Here is a 23,259-nt window from a genome sequence, read left to right as displayed (position 1 = left end):
TTCCTAATTTCAGCCACACTTTTCTCATTGTTGGCATACAGAAAAGCCATTGATTTTTGGGGGTTAATTTTATACCCTGCTACTTTGCCAAAGTTTTGATTCAGCTTGAGTAATTTGGGAGTGGAGTCTATGAGATTCTTTTTTTTTTTTTTTTTAATTTAATTTAATTTTATTTGTGAACATACTGTACAGAGGAGTTACAGTTACATGGGCAGGATAATGTGTACATTTCTTACCAAGCATTGCAGCCTCCTCCTTTGTTTACCCTTCACATCCCTTCCCAGCCTCCCCCTTCCCCCCTAATCCCAATCCTTCTCCTTCCTCACCCCCAACCCCCCCCCCCCCGCACCAACGTTGTAAAGTTCGTTTTGGACATGACAACTTGTACTTCTCATTGTTGCAACAGGTCCACCTGTATCCTTAAACAACTGGTTTTTCCCCATCTCCTCCACAAGTTATACTGACATCAAATATAGTGAAAGCAAGGGTTATACTGTGGGGGAGGGACATACAAAGCAACAAAGAGATAATCTTATAAATGTGTTAGAAACACATGCATGAAAGAAAAAACATTAAAATACACATCTAAGGGTTCATTTTCCTGACATCACATTATCTGACATTTTCCTCTTGACTCATACATATACTAGATATTACAAATAAGGGAAACCGTGGGACCTACGTTTCTTTGGGCCTGGCTTACTTCACTTAATATAATTTTTTCCAAGTTTTTCCATTTCCTAACAAATGGGGCAATGTCATTCTTTCTGATGGAGGCATAGAATTCCATTGTGTATATATACCACATTTTCTTGATCCATTCATCTACTGAGGGGCATCTGGGTTGGTTCCATATCTTAGCTATGGTAAATAATGCTGCAATAAACATAGTTGTGCTGGTAGCTTTAGTGTGGTCTTGTTTGTGAACATTAGGGTAAATGCCCAAAAGTGGGATTGCTGCGTCATAGGGGAGCTCTATGTGGAGTCTTTTGAGGAACCTCCATACTGCTTTCCAAAGTGGTTGAACAAGTTTACATTCCCACCAACAATGAAGTAAGGTTCCTTTCTGTCCACATCCTCTCCAGCATCTGTTGTTGTTAGAGTTCTTGATTTGTGCCGTTCTAACTGGAGTGAGGTGATATCTCAATGTTGTTTTGATTTGCATTTCTTTTATGGCTAGGGATGTTGAACATTTCTTCATGTGTCTATTGGCCATCCTTCTTTCTTCTTCAGAGAAGTTTCTCTTTTTTTTTTTTTTTTTAAATTTTATTTTATTTTATTTGAGAACATACTGTACAGAGGGGTTACAATTACATGGGCAGGATAATGCATACATTTCTTACCAAGCATTGCAGCCTCCTCCTTTGTTTACCCTTCACCTCCCTTCCCAGCCTCCCCCCTCTCCCAACCAATCATACCCCCCCTCCCCCCCCCCACCAACATTGTAAAGCTGGTTTTGACATGACATTTTGTACTTCTCATTGTTGCAACAGGTCCACCTGAATCCTTAAACGACTTGTTTGTCCCCATCTCCTCCACATGTTATACTGACATCAAATATAGTGAAAGCGGGGGTTACACTGTGGGGGAGGGACATACAAAGCAACAAAGAAATAATCTTATAAATGCGTTAGAAACACATGCATGAAAGAAACAAAAACATTAAAATACATATTTGAGGTTTTGTTTTCCTAACATCACATTCTCTGACTTTTTCCGCTTGACTCATACCTATACTAGATATTGCAAATAAGGGAAACCATGGGACCTATGTTTCTTTGGGCCTGGCTTACTTCACTTAATATAATTTTTTCCAAGCCTTTCCATTTCCTAACAAATGGGGAAATGTCATTCTTTCTGATGGAGGCATAGAATTCCATTGTGTATATATACCACATCTTCTTGATCCATTCATCTACTGAGGGGCATCTGGGTTGGTTCCATGTCTTAGCTATGGTAAATAATGCTGCAATAAACATAGTTGTGCTGGTAGCTTTAGTGTGGCCTTGTTTGTGATCATTTGGGTAAATGCCCAAAAGTGGGATTGCTGGGTCGTTGGGGAGCTCTATGTGGAGTCTTTTGAGGAACCTCCATACTGCTTTCCAAAGTGGTTGAACAAGTTTACATTCCCACCAACAATGAAGTAAGGTTCTTTTCTGTCCACATCCCCTCCAGCATCTGTTGTTGTTAGAGTTCTTGATTTTTGCTGTTCTAACTGGAGTGAGGTGATATCTCAATGTTGTTTTGATTTGCATTTCTTTTATGGCTAGGGATGTTGAACATTTCTTCATGTGTCTATTGGCCATCCTTCTTTCTTCTTCAGAGAAGCTTCTCTTTAAGTCTTTCGCCCACTTACTTATTGGGCTGTTGTTTCTTTGAGGATTTGTTGTTGGGTGGTTTAATTTTTTGAGTTCCAAGTATATTTTAGATATGAGACCCTTGTCCGTTGTATGGCTAGTAAAGATCTTCTCCCAATCCGTGGGCTTTCTATTGATCTTGCTAGCTATGTCATTTGCCCTGCAGAAGCTCTGCAACTTTATGCAATCCCATTTGTCCAACCTTTCTTTGATTTGTTGTGTTTCCGGGTCTCTATTCAGAAAATTTCGGCCTGGGCCGAGGAGACCCAGGGTTTCTCCTATTCCATCCTGTAATGTTTTCAGAGTGTCTGCTTTGAGTTCAAGGTCTTTGATCCATTTGGAGTTGATTCTGGTGCAGGGTGATATATAAGGATCTAGCTTAAGTTTTCTACATGTAGTTAACCAATTTTGCCAGCACCATTTACTGAAGAGGTTGTCTTTCTTCCATTCTATTGTTTTAGCTCCCTTATCGAAGATTAGATGGCTATAGGTCTGTGGGTTCATTTCTGGGTTTTCAATTCTATTCCATTGGTCCTGAGGTCTGTTCTTATGCCAATACCAAGCTGTTTTGATTACTATGGCTTTATAGTAGAGTTTGAAGTTTGGTATTGATATTCTTCCAGCAGTGTTCTTTCCATTCAGGAGCGTTTTTGCTATTCGGGGTCTTTTATTGTTCCATATGAATTTTTGGATTGCCTCTTCTATTTCCTTGAAGAATGAGGGTGGAATTTTGATAGGTATTGCGTTGAATTTGTAGATAGCCTTGGGAAGTATTGCCATTTTCACGATGTTAATCTTTCCAATCCAGGAGCATGGGAGGTTTTGCCATTTTTTAAGTTCTGTGTTGATTTCCTTTTTCAAGATTTTAAAGTTTTCATCATAGAGGTCCTTCACTTCTTTAGTTAAGTTGATTCCTAGGTATTTTATTTTTTGTGGGGCTATTACAAATGGAGTTGCTTTCCTAATTTCAGCCACACTTTTCTCATTGTTGGCATACAGAAAAGCCATTGATTTTTGGGGGTTAATTTTATAACCTGCTACTTTGCCAAAGTTTTGAATCAGCTTGAGTAATTTGGGAGTGGAGTCTATGGGATTCTTTAAATACAAGATCATGTCATCTGCAAAGAGGGAGAGTTTTATTTCTTCTTTCCCTATTTGGATCCCCTTTATGTCTGCATCTTGTCTTATTGCTGTAGCTAGGCATTCTAATACTAGATTGAAGAGAAGTGGAGAGAGTGGGCATCCTTGTCTTGTTCCTGAGTTAAGAGGATATGGCTAATTTTTTTACCATTGAGTATAATGCTGGCTGTAGGTTTGTCATATACAGCCTTTATTGTATTGAGGAATGTTCCATGGATTCCTAATTTTTCCAAAACCTTCATCATAAAGGGGTGTTGGATCTTGTCGAATGCTTTTTCTGCATCTATTAAGATAACCATGTGGTTCTTATTCTTGCTGCTGTTGATGTGATGAATAATATTAATTGATTTGCATATATTGAACCAGCTTTGCATCCCTGAATGAATCCTGTTTGATCGTGGTGTATGATTTTTTGGATGAATTGTTGAAGTCGATTGGCCAAAATTTTGTTGAGAAGTTTTGCATCAATGTTTATCAAAGAAATGCGTCCATAGTTCTCTTTCTTTGATGAGTCCCTGCCTGGTTTTGGGATGAGGGTTATGATGGCTTCATAGAATGTGTTCGGTAGTGAGCTTTCTCTTTCAATTTCATTGAAGAGTTATAGGAGTATTGGTGTGAGCTCTGCTTTGAAGGCCTTGTAGAATTCCACTGTAAAACCATCTGGTCCTGGACTTTTCTTAGCTTGGAGGTCTCTTATTGCTGTTTCTATTTTAATGCTTGATATGGGCCTGTTGAGATAGTTCAACTCATCTTGGTTTAGTTTTGGCATGTCAATATTTGCTAGGAGAAGGTCCATTTCTGTCAAGTTCTCAAACTTATTAGCATAAAGTTTTGAGAAGTATTCCCTTATAATGTTCTGAATCTTGGTTTTTTCCGCGGTGATGTTTCCATTCTCATCTCTGAGTTTATTAATTTGGGTGTGTTCTCTTCTTTTTGTGATAAAATTTGCTAAGGGTCTGTCAATTTTATTAAGTTTTTCGAAGAACCAACTCTTTGTTTCGTTGATTCTTTCTATAGTTTTTTTGGATTCTAATTCATTTAATTCTGATTTAATTTTGATTATTTCTTTCCGTCTACTGGATTGGGGTTTATCTTGCTGCTCTTTTTCAAGGAGGTTTAGATGTGTCATTAAATTGTTCGTTTCAGATCTCTCCAATTTGTTGATGTAGGAGCTCAGAGCTATAAACTTGCCTCTGAGTACTGCCTTTGCTGTGTCCCAGAGGAGCTTTTAATTTGTGTGTTCATTTTGGTTGAATAGCATGAACATTTGAATTTCCTTTCTAATCTCTTCCATGACCTACTCGTGATTCAGCAGTGTGTTGTTCAACCTCCATGTGATATGGGACTTTCTTTGGTGGCTTTTGGTGTTGAGTTCTAATTTTATTCCCTTGTGGTCAGAGAGGATGCAAGGTATAACTTCAATGTTTCTGAATTTAGACGTTTGCTTTGTGGTCTAAAATGTGGTCTATTTTAGAAAATGTTCCATGTGCTGCTGAGAAAAACGTGTATTCTGATGCTGCTGGGTGAAATGTTGGGTAGATCTCTGTTAAGTCTAGTTGATCTATGCAGCTGTTTAGATCTGCGATTTCTCTGTTGAGTTTTTGCCGATTTGATCTATCTAGTGGGGAGAGTGGTGTGTTAAAATCCCCAACAATTAATGTCTTTGGATCTATGTGGGATTTGAGGGAAAGTAGTTTTTCTTGGATAAATTTGGGTGCTCCATTGTTTGGCGAATAGATAGGATCTCTCCTGAAGGAGAGATACCTTAATTAGTATGTAGCGACCTTCTTTATCTCTTCTCACAAATTTTAATTTGAAGTCTATTTTATCTGGTATTAGGATTGCAACTCCCGGCTGTTTATGAGAACCGTTTGCTTGGTTGATTTTGCTCCAGCTTTTCACATTGAAAATGTTTTTGTTTTTACGGGCAAGATGTGACTTCTGAAGGCAGCAGATAGAAGGATCTTTTTTTTAATCCAACTAGACAGTCTATGTCCCTTAATTGGAGAGTTAATTCCATTAATGTTAAGAGATAGGACTGAGAGGTATTTGTGAGTTCCTGCCATGTTATCCACCTTCTTGGGGGCTGCAAAAACTGGGTTCTTCCTATGGTTCTTGGATTCTCAGTTTGGGTGCAGTTTCTTGGCCTTTATTGCGGTCTTGTTGGTTTTCTATGTGTAGGACATCTTTAAGAATCTTTTGTAGGCTGGTTTGGTGGAGATGTATTGTTTCAGTTTTTCTTTGCTATGGAAGGTTTTTATTTGACCTTCAGTTATGAAGGAGAGTTTAACTGGGTACAGTATTCTTGGTTGATAGTTGTTTGTTTTTAGGGCATGGCATACATCATTCCAGGCTCTTCTTGCTTTGATTGTCTCTGCTGAGAAATCTGAGGTGATTCTAATTGGTTTCCCTTTGCAGGTGATTACCCTTTTCTCCTTGACAGCTTTAAGGATCTTTTCCTTGGTCTGAGTTGATCCTGTGTGGATTATAATGTGACCGTGGGATGTCCTATTCTGGTCTGGTCTATTTGGAGTTCTAAAAGCTTCTTGTATCTGAATAGGCCTATCTTTTTGCATGTTTGGGAAGTTCTCTGCTAGGATCCTGTTAAACAAATTTCCTAGACCATTAACTTCTGTTTCTTGGTGCTCCTCTACACCCATTATCCTTAGATTAGGCCTTCTGATGGTGTCTTCCAAGTGTTGGATAGATCTATCATATTTCTTGGACTTGTCTTGGATGGTTGTATGTTCTTTCTCTGTAATATCTAGGCTGTCTTCAATCCCTGAGATTCGATCTTCTGCATGGTCTAACCTGCTGTCAAGACTTTCTACTTTGTTTTTTATTTCTTTTCCTTCTAGTTGGTCAGCTTTGATGGCTTCAAATTCTTTGTTGAAGCTTTGTTTTAGATCTTGTATGAACTTCTTAACTTCCTTAATTTGGTGTTCAGTGTTTATTCTCAAATCACTTAGTTGATTGGTTATGGTTTCCTTGGACTCCCATTCCTTCTGTTGGGTTCCACTCAGCATTCCCTTTGTGATCGTCCTGATTTCCTTCAGATCTTTGTTAATGGATTCCATGAATGCCTTTAGTGATCTTTGTGTATTCTCATGCTGCTCTCTCAATTTCTGTATTGCTCTTTGCCTAGCTTCCTCACGTTCATTCTTGTAGTTCTCTTTGAGTGTTCTCAGCCTGCTCTCGCCATTCCTGCCTTTCTCTTTGAGTATTCTCAAGCTGCTCATGCAAATCCTGTATCAGTTTTTGAGTAGCTTCCTCATGCTCATGATATTCCTGTATAAACCTTTGGATTGCCTCCTCTCTCTCCTTATCAAGCTCATACAGAGTCCTTTGTATGTTTTCAATCTTTTCATTTATCATGTTTGCCAGCAGTGTTTGTAGAGCTATTTGGGAACTCTCCTCTGGATTATTTGTTATCTGTTCTGTCCCCTGATTATCATGAGTGGGAGTTGAGATACCGGGACTTGCCATTTTTTTTGTGTTTTTCCGGCTTACTCTGCCCATTTGGGATGAAAATAACACCAGTTTTGTGCTAGAACACTAACTTTAGGCAAGCATCAACCAAAGTGTGTATTTGCACAGTTAATAGTCTGTAGATACAATCTAGTTCAACAGATACATCTATTCAACATCAAACAACATTCTATTAATAGGCTATGAACTCCAAAGAAGAATTTGGTAAACCAGAAGTTATTAGGTTTAGGAAGAGTTGTGGGTAAAAATAGGAATAGAGTGATGTGTGAAGGCACAGGGAGTGTTAACTTAACTAAGTCCTAATCTCAAAGCAGGAAATAGGTTGGATAGGATGAAAGTAGAGAGAGAGAAAAAAAGAAGAAAGAGAAAGGGAACAAAAAGAGACCAGAAAAAATAGAAAGGTAAAAATTAAAAATATTACACAGATTGGAAAACAAACCATTCAGTAAAGAAAGTGAATACAATGAGAGAAGGGGAGGGATATAAAGGAGAGGTGGAAAAACTTAAAAATAAAAATACTTCAAAAATTATGTAGATATAAAGAGGTAGTACTGCTATTAAGGAATTTAAGTCTAAGAGGTTTTTTCTTTTTAATTTAATTTTATTTTATTTGAGAACATACTGTACAGAGGGGTTACAATTTCATGGGCAGGATAATGCATACATTTCTTACCAAGCATTGCAGCCTCCTCCTTTGTTTACCCTTCACCTCCCTTCCCAGCCTCCCCCCTCCCCCCCCACCCAATCATCCCCCCCTCTCCCCCAACACCGACATTGTAAAGCTGGTTTTGACATGACATTTTATACTTCTCATTGTTACAACAGGTCCACCTGAATCCTTAAACGACTTGTTTGTCCCCGTCTCCTCCACATGTTATACTGACATCAAATATAGTGAAAGCGGGGGTTACACTGTGGGGGAGGGACATACAAAGCAACAAAGAAATAATCTTATAAATGCGTTAGAAACACATGCATGAAAGAAACAAAAACATTAAAATACATATTTGAGGTTTTGTTTTCCTAACATCACATTCTCTGACTTTTTCTGCTTGACTCATACCTATACTAGATATTGCAAATAAGGGAAACCATGGGACCTATGTTTCTTTGGGCCTGGCTTACTTCACTTAATATAATTTTTTCCATGCCTTTCCATTTCCTAACAAATGGAGAAATGTCATTCTTTCTGATGGAGGCATAGAATTCCATTGTGTATATATACCACATTTTCTTGATCCATTCATCTACTGAGGTTCCATATCTTAGCTATGGTAAATAATGCTGCAATAAACATAGTTGTGCTGGTAGCTTTAGTGTGGTCTTTTTTGTAAAGATTAGGGTAAATGCCCAAAAGTGGGATTGCTGGGTCATAGGGGAGTTCTATGTGAAGTCTTTTGAGGAACCTCCATACTGCTTTCCAAAGTGGTTGAACAAGTTTACATTCCCACCAACAATGAAGTAAGGTTCCTTTCTGTCCACATCCTCTCCAGCATCTGTTGTTGTTAGAGTTCTTGATTTTTGCTGTTCTAACTGGAGTGAGGTGATATCTCAATGTTGTTTTGATTTGCATTTCTTTTATGGCTAGGGATGTTGAACATTTCTTCATGTGTCTATTGGCCATCCTTCTTTCTTCTTCAGAGAATCTTCTCTTTAAGTCTTTCGCCCACTTATTTATTGGGCAGTTGTTTCTTTGAGGATTTGTTGTTGGGTGGTTTAATTTTTTGAGTTCCAAGTATATTTTAGATATGAGACCCTTGTCCGTTGTATGGCTAGTAAAGATCTTCTCCCAATCCGTGGGCTTTCTATTGATCTTGCTAGCTATGTCATTTGCCCTGCAGAACCTCTGCAACCTTATGCAATCCCATTTGTGAAACCTTTCTTTGATTTGTTGTGTTTCCGGGTCTCTATTCAGAAAATTTCGGCCTGAGCCAAGGAGACCCAGGGTTTCTCCTATTCCATCCTGTAATGTTTTCAGAGTGTCTGCTTTGATTTGGAGGTCTTTGATCCATTTGGAGTTGATTCTGGTGCAGGGTGATATATAAGGATCTAGCTTTAGTTTTCTACCTGTAGTTAAGCAGTTTTGCCAGCACCATTTACTGAAGAGGCTGTCTTTCTTCCATTCTATTGTTTTAGCTCCCTTATGGAAGATTAGATGGCTATAGGTCTGTGGGTTCATTTCTGGGTTTTCAATTCTATTCCATTGGTCCTGAGGTCTGTTCTTATGCCAATACCAAGCTGTTTTGATTACTATGGCTTTATAGTAGAGTTTGAAATTTGGTATTGATATTCCTCCAGCATTGTTCTTTCCGTTGAGGAGCGTTTTTGCTATTCGGGGTCTTTTATTGTTCCATATGAATTTTTGGATTGCCTCTTCTATATCCTTGAAGAATGAGGGTGGAATTTTGATAGGTATTGTGTTGAATTTGTAGATAACCTTGGGAAGTATTGCCATTTTCACGAAGTTAATCTTTCCAATCCAGGAGCATGGGAAGTTTTGCCAGTCTAAGAGGTTTTGAATTGAGTAATAAATTTGTGGATTAAGTGTGTACACAGTGGGGGATAAGGTCTAATAATCAACTATGGGTTTATCTGAGGATGTGTAGAACAATTAAGTCACATAAAGAAGAACGAAAGAGAAGAAAAGGTGAAAAGGATAAGAAAGAAAGAAAAAAGATCAGAAGTTCAGTAGAGCTAAACAAAAAACAAAAACAAAAAACAAAAACAAAAACAAAACAAGAAAGAAAAACGCACACACATTTATACCTCTAAAATAAAATTCTAAGAGGAAAAAAAATTACTAGAAAACAATTTTTTCAAAAAAGGTAAAAATTAAAATTAGAAAAAATTTTTAGAAAAAAAATTTTTTTATACAAGGTACAAAAAAAAATAGTTCTTTGATTTTTTTTTTTTGGGAGGGGTGGGAAAAATCCTGTATCTGCCTTGTGTCCTTTACCAGCCTCTTGTTGGAGTCTCTGGTCTGCTTGTGTTCCTGTGGCTTGGTTGGATTCTTAAGTTAGTTTGTTTGAACAGGCAGAAAAATGATCTGCTAGCTTCTGCATGGCAAAGGACATAGCTAGCAAGATCAATAGAAAGCCCACAGATTGGGAGAAGATCTTCACAAGCCATACAACAGACAAGGGTCTCATATCTAAAATATACTTGGAACTCAAAAAATTAAATCCCCCAACAACAAATCCTCAAAGAAACAACTGCCCAATAAATAAGTGGGCTAAAGACTTAAAGAGAAACTTCTCTGAAGAAGAAAGAAGGATGGCCAATAGACACATGAAGAAATGCTCAACCCCCCTAGCCATAAAAGAAATGCAAATCAAAACAACATTGAGATATCACCTCAACCCAGTTAGAATGGCTTTGATCAAGAACTCTAATAACAACAGATGCTGGAGGGGATGTGGACAGAAGGGAACCTTACTTCATTGTTGGTAGGAGTGTAAACTTGTTCAACCACTTAGGAAAGTAGTATGGAGGTTCCTCAAAAGACTCCACATAGAGCTCCCCTATGACCCAGCAGTCCCACTTTTGGGCATTTACCCAAATGTTTACAAACAAGACCACACTAAAGCTACCAGCACAACTATGTTTATTGCAGCATTATTTACCATAGCTAAGATATGGAACCACCCCAGATGCCCCTCAGTAGATGAATGGATCCAGAAAAGGTGGTATATATACACAATGGAATTCTATGCCTCCATCAGAAAGAATGACATTTCTCCATTTGTTAGGAAATGGAAAGACTTGGAAAAAATTATATTAAGTGAAGTAAGCCAAACCCAAAGAAACATAGGTCCCATGATTTCCCTTATTTGCAATATCTAGTATATGTATGAGTCAAGCAGTAAAGGCCAGATAAGTTGATGTTAGGAAAATGAACCCTAAGATATGTATTTTAAATGTTTTTTTTTCTTTCGTGCATTTGTTTCTAATGCATTTATATGATTATTTCTTTGTTGCTTTGTATGTCCCTCCCCCACAGTATAACCCATGCTTTCACTGTATTTGATGTCGGTATAATATGTGGAGGGGAAGTGGAAAAACAAGTCGTTTAAATAAGGATACAGGTGGACCTGTTGCAACAATGAGAAATACAAGTTGTCATGTCAAAACGAACTTTACAACTTGGGGGCCGGGAGGATTGGGTGGGGGGAGGGAGGATGGGAATGGATGGGAAGGGTAAACAAAGGAGGAGGCTACAATGCTTGATAAGAAATGTACTCACTATCTTGCCCATGTAATTGTAACCCCTCTGTCCAGTATTTTCACAATAAAAAAAATAAAAAAAAAAAAAAGAAAAATGGTCTGCTTTACCCAATGTTTTGTGATCCTCCTCCCAGGTTAGTTCAATGGGAGGGAGATCTGCTTTGAGTATCTCGAAAGAGGGAGATGGCTTTTTCCTCAAGTTTGGAGGTGCTGTGATGAGGGTAGGTTCCGGGTAGAGTTGAGGCCTTTCAGCAAACAGTAGCTTTTCCCGGGGGCTGGTTTGTGAGAAAGAGCCCAGCCTGGAGCCACTCTGAGGGTTTATGTTTACTGAATTTCAATTGATTGTCCAGGCTGCTAAAGGGAGGGACAGCCTCTGGCTCTGATTACCCGGTGAAGAAAGCCACTCCTGGGGTGGCGCCCGAGCTGGGTTACTTTTCCCTGGGTAGAGCTGAGTCTGGCAGGTCAGGTTAGGCTCCTGTGATATGCTAAATGACTCTAGTTTACTTCCAAGGCCTGAGTTGGAGCTAGCAGCTCCACCGAGCTTTGTCGGTATCCAAGATCGAGATCTCCAGTACTGGAGGAGGAAGGGGTGGCCTTCCCTCCTCTGTTCCTTGAGAAGGAGAGAGGGCGTCAAGCTTCTACTCACGCCTAGTCTTGGTTCCTGGGTCATCTCTGGTCTGTGAACTGAAGGATGAAGATGTCTGTTCCTTGTCAGTTCTTGCTGGTGTTGAGTAGAATCTGCTCGCCCGCCGCATCTGGCTCCTTCCTCCCGGACTCTCTGTGATTGAGATATAGCGGGTACAGCCGCCACCACCACCGCTGCCGCCAGGGCAGCAGCTGCTGGCAAGTGCTCAGAGCTATCTCCTGGCCTGTATTTTCCCTCTCTGGCCTAACTCTCTGTCCTGTGAAGGCACACTTGGTGTGGTTCTCTGGCTTAGGACTGTTCACTGGAACTCTAAAGCTGCTTTCTATGCGAGAGCTTGTTTAGCCTCCAGCTTCTCCTCCATCATCTTCCCGGAACTCCGATCCCTTACTTTCTCTTGCTTTTCATGTCAGTTGTTTGGAAAACACTGGAAGCAGACATGAGGTCTTCTATATATTATTCAAGAACTTGGTCTTCTGATTTTAGCTTCAGGTTTTCTTCCTTAACTGCATCTACTCTTGCTGAGAGATCCTCAAGTGTGTGTTGGAGTGCCAACACTTGATTAATAAGTCGTGTTTTTTCCTCCAGTTCCACCTGATTTTCAGCATCAACATCCATGTCAGCATTCATCATCCTGGGCACTGAACTGTGCCTCAGACAGAAAAGTCCTGATGAAGGTTCCTTATAGGCACCCGGAGGGGCAGGATCTCAAGATCATGCCTCCAGCCAGGGACTCCAGCACCGACTGACCAGGCTACAATTTCTTTATGCATTCATCCACAGTTGGGCCTGTGACTCCACTGGACTGAACCTGGCTGATTTTGCTCCAGAAGACCATGTTCAGTGTCACTCATTTCTCTGCAGACACCATGGAGCTTCTGGGTTGTTTCTTGGCTGTGGTGAATAATGCCACAGTAGATACCACTTGAGCCACAGTACTACTTCTGGCTTTTTCCGCTTAGGTGATGCTGAGGAATTGAACCCTGGTCATCATGCATGCAATGCAATCAGTCTACCACTGAGCTAGCTACCTTCCCAGCCTCTCATTTTCTATTCTTTTTTTTTTTTTGGTCAGTAATGGGGCTTGAACTCAGCCTAGACACTGTCCTTCAGCTCTTCAACTCAAGGCTAGTGCTTTACCATTTGAACCACAGTGTCACTTCCAGCCTTTGCTGCTTATGTCGTGCTGAGGAATCAAACCCAGGGCCTCCTGCATGCAAGGCAAAGAGTCTGTTGCTGAGCCACCTTCCCAGTCCCTCTTTTGCTTTTTAAGACAGGGTCTCAACTGTGCATTCCAGGTTAACCTTGAACCTAGTATCCTCTTGCCTCAGCCTTATCAGTGCTTGAATTTCAAGACCAGCTGCATTTTTTACCTAACTGTTCATCCGTTCCATTGTGATCCCAAAGAGATGCTTAAATGCCTTGATGAGAGGATGGTCTGCAGGGAAGCTCTCAGTCACTCTTCGCCTTCCTGGGGCATGGGACCATTCTTTGCCTCAATGCAGCTTCCTGGTCTGCCATGCCCTGTGGGAGGAGGCCTTCTGTGCCCACCAGGAATAGCTGGTCTCAGTGATGTCACTGAACTCAGCACATGTGATGTCATTTTGCTCCGTGCACTGGAGCTAGGCAGGAGAAGCACACAGGGGAGGGTTTGCAGTTCAATGCAGTGGTCACAATCGGAGCCTGTCCACACAGACTGGCCTAAGCGGGTGTCCCTTGCTCCCATCCTGGTTTCTGCAGCAGAGGGAGGGTCTCACTGCTGCTTCTCCCTTCATGTGAACACACTTCGAGAATTTGATGCACCTGTTCTCTGGGGCTGTTGAAAAAAATAGCCTCACCCAGGGGCTTACATTCACAGCTTCTATGGGGAGCCACCCTGAGCTCCTCTCCTCACTTCAGGCCCAGTTATGGTTCTTGATTTTCTTGGGCTTATGGATATATCCTCAGCCTCCCCCTGCCTCTGTCCCCTGGCTGTGCCCTCTGTGTACTGAGTCTTTTCTAGCTGGGGTGCTTAAGAGGACACTGTGGTTGGCTCTAGAACCCACCCTCAATTCAGAGTGAACTTATCATGGGATGTTGAAACACTCACCCACAGACCCTACTTTCCTATTCACCAGCACTGCCTTGGGACTGGGAAATAGCTTACAGCCCATGTGTAAAGACAAACAAATTTCCCTGATTTTTCTCCACATTTCCACCACAGTCAACAGAAAAGCTTTGGCCCTGAAAAGTGTGATCATTTCTTCCCAGTAGCAAGTAAGCATTTCCTTTTTTTTCTTTCTTTTTTTTATCTGAGACAAGAACTTCAACTGGGTATCTGATTCTTTTGCTCATTGGCAGGTGCTCTACCACCAGAGCCATACCTCCCGCCTCGAGTATTTCCTTATGCAACAGCAGACACAGCCCGGCCCCTCTAATTCGGTTCACTTCTCACCCTAACTTCCCCTGCTCTGGATGTGAAGGCCCAGTTGCTTGCCTGTGTTTCTGACTCTGCCCCCATGTGAGGCTGATCAACTCAAAGGAATCAGGACAGGAGACAAATCCTCACGGGTTCACCATAAAGGATACCACTCAAAAGATGTGTATGACAAGATCCCGGGAGCAGAGTGCCTTGTCTACACCCCTTATGCTCCACGAACCCTCACATCTTCAGCTCTCTGTAAACCCTCAAACCCTCTAGTTTTGTCTTTTTTTATGCAGATTTGATTGGAGGGGAAGACTGTGTCAAAGTGTGACCAAGCTGAAAGGGTTTGACAGGGTGCAGACAAGGCCAGGCAGGGGGCCTAGCAGCACATCCTGTGGCCCTCCTGTTGGCACATGGGGCTGGACCCATCCCGTAACATGCCTTGGGATGTACCATTAGACACTGGTCAGGATTCTGCTGTGATGGCTCTGAGATGGAAACGCTGGGCACAGTAGTTACCATGGCCCTCTTCTGAAACAAAGCTCAGGTTCTATGGCCTGCATTCCCGAGGGAGTTAATGAGCCAGAAACTGTGCACCCAGACCCACCTGTACAGTCTCGGGTCCCCGTTCACCCATGGTGTTGCCCATAACATGGCTGAGGTTGCCCCTATGTTGTCATTGTTATTTTGAGAAAAGGTTTTACTATGTACCTCAGGCTGGTTTTGAAGTCAGGATTCTTCCACATCAGTCTGCTGAGTACTGGGATTACAGGTGTGCATCAGCAAACCTGACTTTTGTTTTTGTAGTAATACTATGCTATTGTTTGTTCTCTCATCATCACCATTAGCCACAAGTCTTGTGTTTAAATGCCTGCTCTACCAGCCATCCTCTTAGCTCTGTGAGCTGGCCAGAGGTTCTGCCTTGTGCTTCACTGTGAGCCAGCTTCGCACCTTGTACAATTGCTTTGAGGGTTCAGTAAGGTCGCAGATGTATGTGCCTTGTCTAGGGCCTGGCCCAGAGCATGCATGTGTGCATGCTATGCAGCCGCTGCTACTAAGAGGAGTATGTGGTGTAGTAGCCAGTAGTGGGCAGTGTGTGTGATCTTACATGAACTCAGAAAATGCATTGTTTCTATTGAACTGTGCGCTCCAGGTCAGAGGAGGGCATGGTGGGTGTGCTGAGCATCTGCTCCCAGCACTGTGGAGCTCCCTTGAGTCTGGGATTACTGACATTCTCCCTCCTTGTTCTCTCCTCAGCTTCACCTCAACAGCATCAAGAAGCTGTCCACCATCACCTTGGCCCTTGGAGAGGAAAAGTCGTGAAGTGAACTCCTTCCCTTCCTTACAGGTGGGGACCCTTGGGACCCAGTGCAGTGGGGATGCATGGAGATGGCTTCTGCTTAATAAGAGAAGCCCATGGCAGGGGCCCTGGATGATGGGGTACAGAGGCTGAGGTGCAGGTAGACAAGCTTTATGTACTGCAGGACTGTGTTGAAGGGAAGGCTGAGGAAGAGGAAGATGGAGGCAGGATGTCCTCTCGGAAGTCTGCTGGAAGGCAGCTGCAGACCCAGACTGAGACTCCCAGCCTGAGAACTACCTTGGGCTCTGCCAGGTGGACACAGTCATGTGACTCGTACTAGAGACATGGAGAGCATTCAGTCCATTTAACACCTAAATGTCGGCTGGGAACACAGTCTCATCAGACAATGTTCTGCCTGCCTGGATGAAAAGAACTGGGGCTTGTGATGGGGGGAATGTGGGAGCTTCAGACCAAGAGCTGCCGGGTATCCAGACATGTAGGGCTCAGAGCCCCAAGAGACTTTAGGTCCCTTCTTTGGACTTGCTGCCTGGGAGCCTCTCCAGTTGCATGTGGCAGGTGCCATGTCCTTTGGGAAAAGGTGGTGCTGTCCAGACAGAAAAGCAGAAGCCTCAGCCTCATGCCAGTAGAACATGCAGGATTGGTTTTGTAAGAGATTACTGCAGCATGATGGTGGGATAGAGCAAAATGCCAGGTTGGCATCTTAAAGGACAGCAGTGTAGTGTCAGGGATCTGGAGGTGGTGCTCTGAGCCCTGGGTGCTGCGCTTCTTGTGGTGAGTCCTAGATCAGAAAGGAAGAATCCCAGAGATCGCTGGTGTCCCGGCCTGCCCTGCCCCTGCAGTCCCCACTGGAGTCACTGGCCAAGGTTGAGGAGACAGTGGTGCGGGACAAGGCGGTGGAGTCCTTGCGGGCGATCTCCCATGAGCACTCGCCCTCTGACCTCCAAGCCCATTTCGTGCCCCTGGTGAAACGGCTGGCGGTGGGCGACTGGTTCACCTCCCGCACCCCAGCCTGCAGCTTCTTCTCCGTCTGCTACCCACGAGTGTCCAGCGCTGTGAAAGCAGAGCTCTACCAGTGAGTCCGGGGCTCCCTTGCCACTGCCTTCCCAACTGCCCCTGTCTTGTCCCCTGGGGTCAACTCACTTGCTGGGCCTCAGTGGCAGTCCTCTCCCCCTCTCATGGGTGTGTGAATGCTCAGTAACCCTACTTGCTGCTCCCTTGAGCTGCCCTGGTCGAAGGACCCCCTCCTCCTCTTCCTCCTATCCTGAGTGAAGCCTCTTATGCCCTGGGCAACAACCATGGCACCCAAGAGTCCACGCAGTCTGATCTCTCCTGGCTCTCTGAGTTCTTCCTGACCAGTGCCACTCTAGATCCCCAGGTACTTCTGAAACCTCTGTTCAGATGACACTCCCATGGTGCGGCAGGCCGCAGCTTCCAAGCTGGGGGAGTTCGCCAAGGTCCTAGAGCTGGACAATGTCAAGAGTGAGATCATCCCCATGTTCTCCAACCTAGCCACTAATGAGCAGGTGGGTCCCTGCTCTGCCCTTCCTCCTCTCCCCCTTGGCCTCTCCAACCATCCCACCACTGGGCCCTCTGCCCTTATGCCCCATGGACACTCAGCACCCCTTCTGCTCCCCAGGACTCCGTGCAGCTGGCAGTGGAGGCATGTGTGAACATTGCCCAGCTCCTGCCTCCGGAGGACCTGGAGGCCCTGGTGATGCCCACACTGTGCCAGGCGGCCAAGGACAAGCCTGGTGCATCCACTACATGGTGGCCAAAAAGTTCACTGAGGTGCAGGAGGCCTGCAGTGCACAGGCAGGGCCAAGACTGAAGAGAAGAGGGACACAAGTCTGTCCTGCATGGGAGTGGGCAGCCTGACGTCCGTGGGCAGAGAAGCCAGGGCTGGATCTTCACAGGGTCAAGGGTGAACATTCACACTGGGAAGCTGTCACTTGCCCTGCTTTGTACATGGCAAGGCCGGTGAAATTTGGGAAAGTGAAGCTCTCTGTCCTGGGCTCCAAGCGAGAATCTTGTCCTGCCCAGGAGTGGAAGGTGCTGACAGACAAGGAGCTGAGGTAGAAAGAGGGCTGCCCACCAGCACTCCATACCAGTTACACTGGTAAAAAGAGCATGAGGCCCTTGGAGGGCTCCCCTTGTGTGTGCCCTTAGTGTGGACCCATCAGCTCTGGTGGTGGTCAGGAGCAAGTGGTGGTCAGGAGCAAGCATAAGGCATCTCTGGCAACCAAGATAACTAGGCACAAATTCGTCCAGATGTGTGTTCATACTGGCAACTTGGGCTGTGAACTGGGGCCTTGTGCTCGCTGGGCAGGTGCCCCCCTTCTTGAGGCACACCCTACCCTTTGGATTTATTTTTCAGCTAAGATCTCCACCTTTGCCTAGGCCAACCTTGGACTCCAATTCTCCTAACTCTGCCTCCTGTATAGCTAGCTAGATTGTAGGTGTGAGCTGCTGTGCACAGCCCATTTTATACATGTGTACTGTTATTATAGAGGGGATGTACAGAGGGATTACAATGGCATGCATGAGTCAGCAAATGAGGACATGTCCTTTTGTGCAGTGAGTGTCTTCTGTTCTCTTATTCCCTCCCAGCCCCTTCCTCCCATCTCTAACCACAAGTTGTGCAGTTCACTTTCATCAATGTCCTGTGAGCTCCATGGATACACTTTTTTTCTATCCTTTTTCCCTCCCTAGAACCCCCAGAGATAACACGAGAACAGACTCTTTATCAGATAAAGAACAAAGAAGTATCAAAAGGTAAAACAAAAAAATGTATATGTATTTTGTTTCCATATCTTGAGTTTTGTTTTAGTATGTGTAATATTTTATATGAATATGAAGAGACGCTTAGGCATTGGGCCTTTGTGATTCACTCCTAAGATTATTCTCCTTTGGTCTCACTGTGTGTGAGTCTCTGGAATCCTGTGGCATTTGTCATATCCCAGTGCATTTTAGATCTAACTTCCTTATATCAGAGAGAACGTGCACCATTAATCTCCAATCATGACTTATGTCACTTTTCATGATTTGTTCTAGTTCCATCCATTTGCTTGCAAATGACATTATTTTATTCTTTCTAATGACTGTGTAAAGTTCCATTGTCCACATTTTGTGGGTCCACTCATCTACTGTGGGGCATCTGGGCTGTTTCCATATCTTGGCTATTGTGAGTAGTGTGGCAGTGAACATGGGTGTGCAGGTGTCCTTGTCATGATGCTCAGTGTAGATGCCCAGGAGTGGGTGGTAGGGAAGGTCTGTGTTTAGTATTTGGAGGAACCTGCAGACTGTTGTGCTGAGTGGCTGAAGTAGTTCACATTCCCACCAGCTGCACAGTAGGGCTCCTTTTCTCCACATCCCCACCAGCATTTGTTCTAATTCACAATGCTGGCCAATCTGACTGGATTAAGGTGGAATCTCAGGGTTGTTTTGATTTGTACTTCCTTCATGCCCAGAGATGATGAGCATTTCCTCATGTGTTTCTTTGCCATTCTTCCCTCTTCTGAGGAGTCTCTCTTTACCTCCCCTGCCCATTTAGTGATTCAGCCCACTATATTTTTTTTATAAATGTGAAAGCAGGAGACTCTGCATCGCTGGCATGTTTTTGGATCAGGTCACAGAAAGCCCCACTTGGGAAAATGTGAACTAAGGTCTGTAGTTTGGGTGCAGGTTGCTGGAGATGAGGGCTGGCTCCGGGAAGAGCAGCCTACCCAGTCTCCATACCTGCACAGTTTCTGCCTAGATTTTTGGCCTCAATAGCTGAGAAAGGCTGCCAGACCCCCTTTCGCTCCACACACCCTGGCTCTTCTGGTTCTGGGTTTACAGCTCCAGAAAGCAGTGGGGCCTGAGATCACCAAGACAGACCTGGTGCCTGCCTTCCAGAAACTGATGAAGGACTGTGAGGCCGAGGTGAGGGCCGTGGCCTCCCACAAGGTGAAAGGTGGGTGCCCGTGTCCCATGCATGAGAAGGGCGGCTCAGGGTGGAGGTGCAGTCGGCTCCATCTCATCCCCCACCCTAGCCCACAGAGTTCTGTGAGAACCTCTCTGTGGATTGTCGGGAGATCATGATCATGACCCAAATCTTGCCGTGCATCAAGGTAACTGGTTTGGTGGAGGGAGTCAGCTGGGCAGGAAAGAGGGCACAGAGCAGGCGGTGGAAACCCCCCAGGCACCTGGGTCACAGGCTGCAGCCAAGTTGATGGAGGCAGCCCACCCCCATGCCCCCTGCCAGTCATGTGCAGAGGAGGCTGAGCTTGGTCACCCTGGGCCTTCCTCCCTTGTCCCTCCCAGGAACTGGTGTCAGATGCCAACCAATATGTGAAGTCAGCCCTGGCCTCTGTCATCATGGGCCTCTCTCCCATCCTGGGTAAAGACAACACCCTCGAGCACCTCCTGCTCCTCTTCCTGGCCCAGCTGAAGGACCAGGTGAATCTCCCCTCCCCCAGCCCCCTGCCCAGGTGATTGATGGCTATCCTAGAGTCCAGTGGGGCTTGTGAGCTGTGTGATGAGTCAATTTGTGATGGGTAAGCTTGCACATGTGGGATTGATCAAAGCTCACCATCTGGGAGGCAGAAGCAGTTCAAACTCTTTCTGTCATGGAGCACCTGCTGTGTTTGCCCGGGCCATGCTGGATAGTGGGGGCATGGCATTGATGAGGCTTGCCCTGAAGGCGGGTCTGTGCTCTGGTGGGATCTCATGTCAGTGGAGGGAATTGAGGTGACAGGAATGAAAGGGGCAAGTCTCAGTACTGGTGCACCAAGTGCCATGACTCTGCCCTCCTGGCTCCACCCTCGACTGGGTCCTGACACAGCTGTCCTGGGCGGAGCTGGGGCTCACCTTTCTTCTCCCACTGTGTTATTTTTCCTCATGATTCCTGCAAGTTCTCTCAGAATGACTGCAGGTGTCATGTGATACCCAAGCCTCCTTCACTTAATGTCAAGTGTGGCTCTGTATGTGACCTTGTCACTGTGCCTCTGGGGCCAGGTTGGGGGTAGGGCAGTGGCCCTGGGGAGATGGCAGGTCTGTAGGGTGTTGCTGTGAGGTGGCACTCCCCTCCCCTCATGCTGAGCCTCCTTGGGCCAGGCATCACTGGAGCCTCATCCTCTGCAGTGCCGGGAGGTGCGGCTGAACATCATCTCCAACCTGGACTGTGTGAACAAGGTGATCAGCATCCGGCAGCTGCACCAATTGCTGCTGCTCTCCATCGTGGAGCTAGCTGAGGACGCCAAGTGGTGGGTGCGGCTGCCCATCATCGAGTACATGCCCCTGCTGGCTGGGCAGCTGGTGCATGATCCAGGGTATGCCAGGTAGGGCAGGGAGGGGAGAGGAGGCAGGCCGGCCTCCCTCAACATTGGAGCCCTCACTACCTCTCTCCTCTGGCAGGGAGTGGAATTCTTTGATGAGAAACTCAACTCGTTATGCATGGCATGGCTGGTGGACCATGGTGAGTCCTGCCAGAAGGAGCTGGCAGCCAGTGTGTGGGGCCAAGCCACTGTTCTGTCTGTGCCCTGCCCCCACTGTTGGAACCCTGGGGAAGCTGGCACTGAGCCATGACCCACTTTAAAACTCCCCCATGGCCTTCCTGTCCCCCTTGAAGTCTATGCCATCCATGTGGCAGCCACCAGCAACCTCAAGTAGCTGATGGAGAAGTTTAGGAAGGAGTGGGCATATGCCACCATGATCCCCAAGGTGCTGGCTATGTCTGGACACCCCAACTACCTGCACTGCATGACCACCCTCATCTGCATAAACATGAGTGTGGCCTGCATCACACCTGCACCCAAGTGCCAGCTTGCCAGGGGAAGGGCATGCATTGCCCCGTGGTGAAACCAGGCTTCGGAGTGGAGAGGCTGGGGGCCAGGGCCAGCGGTACACATCTGGAGCTGGGCGGGCTCCAGGCCTCCGGCACCTTTGGCCAGGGCATGGGCGAGCTGGTGTGAGACACACCATTGGCTGCGTGTTCAGAGTTGAGCTTGTGGTAAATCATGGTTGTGGGGAGGTTGGGTCAGTTGTGCGTGTCGTGTGGATGCCAGCGAGGGTTGGCATAGCCTCAACACACGGGCCCAGGTGCCAGGCACTGACTGTACTGATCGTGTGCCCGTGCTTGGCCAGGTTCTGTCGGAGGTGTGCGGGCAGGATATCACCACTAAGCACATGCTGTCCACTGTCATGCGCATGGCAGGAGACCTCATCGCCAAATTCCGCTTCACTGTGGCCAAGTCCCTGCAGAAGATCGGGCCCATCCTCCACAACACGTGAGCTGGGACTCGCTGTTCTTATGCTCCTCTCCAGTTACACTGTTTCTTCCTTTGTGGTGATACTGAGGGTTGACCTCGCTAGGCAAGCATTCTGCCACTTGAGCCATGCCCCCAGCGCTTTTTGCCTTTGTTATATTTCACAGAGTGCATGTGTAGGCCCAGGCTGCCTGGTCTGTGCATGCTGCTCACACTACTAGGACAACGGGTGCCACACCTCCCAGCTATTGCTAGGGCTTCCTCAGTGTCTGGGATTCCAGATGTGCACCACTGTGTTCAGCTGCCACTGCTCCCTGCTGCTTCCTCCCAGTGTCAGCTTCACTGTAGACTGAGGAGTCGGCAGTGGGGGTGGGAGCCTTCTGGGGAGGGGGGTGTGAAGGGAAGGGAGGTGAGGGGTGGCTCAACATCGCTAGCCATCTGGAGATGCAAGTTGTAATTCGGCAGGGGGTGGCCAGCCTGAACTGAGTTCCCAGCTGTGGGCCCCATCAGCTTCATGCTCCAGCCCTTTCCCCTCTGCTTCCAGCACCCTGCAGAGCGAGGTCAAGCTGGTCCTGGAGAAGCTGACCCACGACCAGGATGTGGACATCAAGTACTTTGCCCAGGAGGCCTTGACTGGTGCGGGCTGGGGGTGGGCGCGCAGTGGCAGGTGGGAGGGGTGGTGGTGCCCAGTCAGGGGCACAGGAGGGCCAGAGGGTGGCAGTGCCCAGTCAGGTGCTGGGGGCCAGACAGACAGGTGGATAGGGAGAGGGTGGTGGTGCCTGGGCAGGGGTGCCAGAGGGCTAGGCTGGGCTTCTGAGCCAGCCCATTCCTGTTCCTCCAGTTTTGTCTCTTGCCTGATGCTGGAAGAAGAGCCAGTGCTTGGGCCTCCAGTGCCTGGCCTCCAGCCCACCCTCAGCTCAACCCTCCCTGAGCTCCTCCCTCATGGACCCAGTGTGTCGCTGACAGCCCTCCCTGTGCATGGCCTGATCCCAGACCTGACCCCATGCATACCCTCCCAAAGGCTGAGGGACACACGGTGGGATGGACAGCAGCCAGGAGGAAGGCGCCACTCCTGCCCTGTAGGGAGAGAAGGGAGCATCTGGGTCACTGCCTCTTGCTGCTGAGATGGGAACCCCATCCTTACCTCCCTCCCACCTCCCTCTCTTTCCCCTCCCCCACTCCACCCCGGTAGTTTATTTGTGTCAACTGTACTGTTTATATTTTATTCCTTTTCCCCCTCTTTTCACAAAGAAATAAAGGTATAGAAACATTCAGCCCTCAGGACTTAGTGGGGGTTGGGGGGAATGTTTTGGGGCCTTGGTCTCTGCCCTTTTCTGTGAGGAGACTTAGGTCTAAACACTCACACTGGGTGTCCTGACCTCTAGGCATGCTGCCTGCGGTGGCAGAGCTGGCCAAGGAGCCGGGCTGCCTGTGGA

The 23,259-nt window shown here is 45.9% G+C and overlaps 2 pseudogenes; one reads left to right on the top strand and one right to left on the bottom strand.

Annotated features, from left to right (window-relative positions):
• Positions 1-12,240: 12,240 nt before the first annotated feature.
• On the bottom strand, positions 12,241-12,486 carry LOC122110715 (annotated as a pseudogene).
• A 4,486-nt stretch (positions 12,487-16,972) lies between these two features.
• Positions 16,973-22,737, top strand: LOC122110701 (annotated as a pseudogene).
• The last annotated feature ends 522 nt before the right edge of the window (positions 22,738-23,259 follow it).

The sequence above is a fragment of the Dipodomys spectabilis genome, unplaced genomic scaffold (genome assembly GCF_019054845.1).
Source record: "Dipodomys spectabilis isolate Male_0828 unplaced genomic scaffold, ASM1905484v1 ptg000080l, whole genome shotgun sequence".
NCBI classification, from domain to species: domain Eukaryota; kingdom Metazoa; phylum Chordata; class Mammalia; order Rodentia; family Heteromyidae; genus Dipodomys; species Dipodomys spectabilis.
Note: the sequence above shows the minus strand (reverse complement) of the source record. Positions and strands in the feature narration are given on the sequence as shown.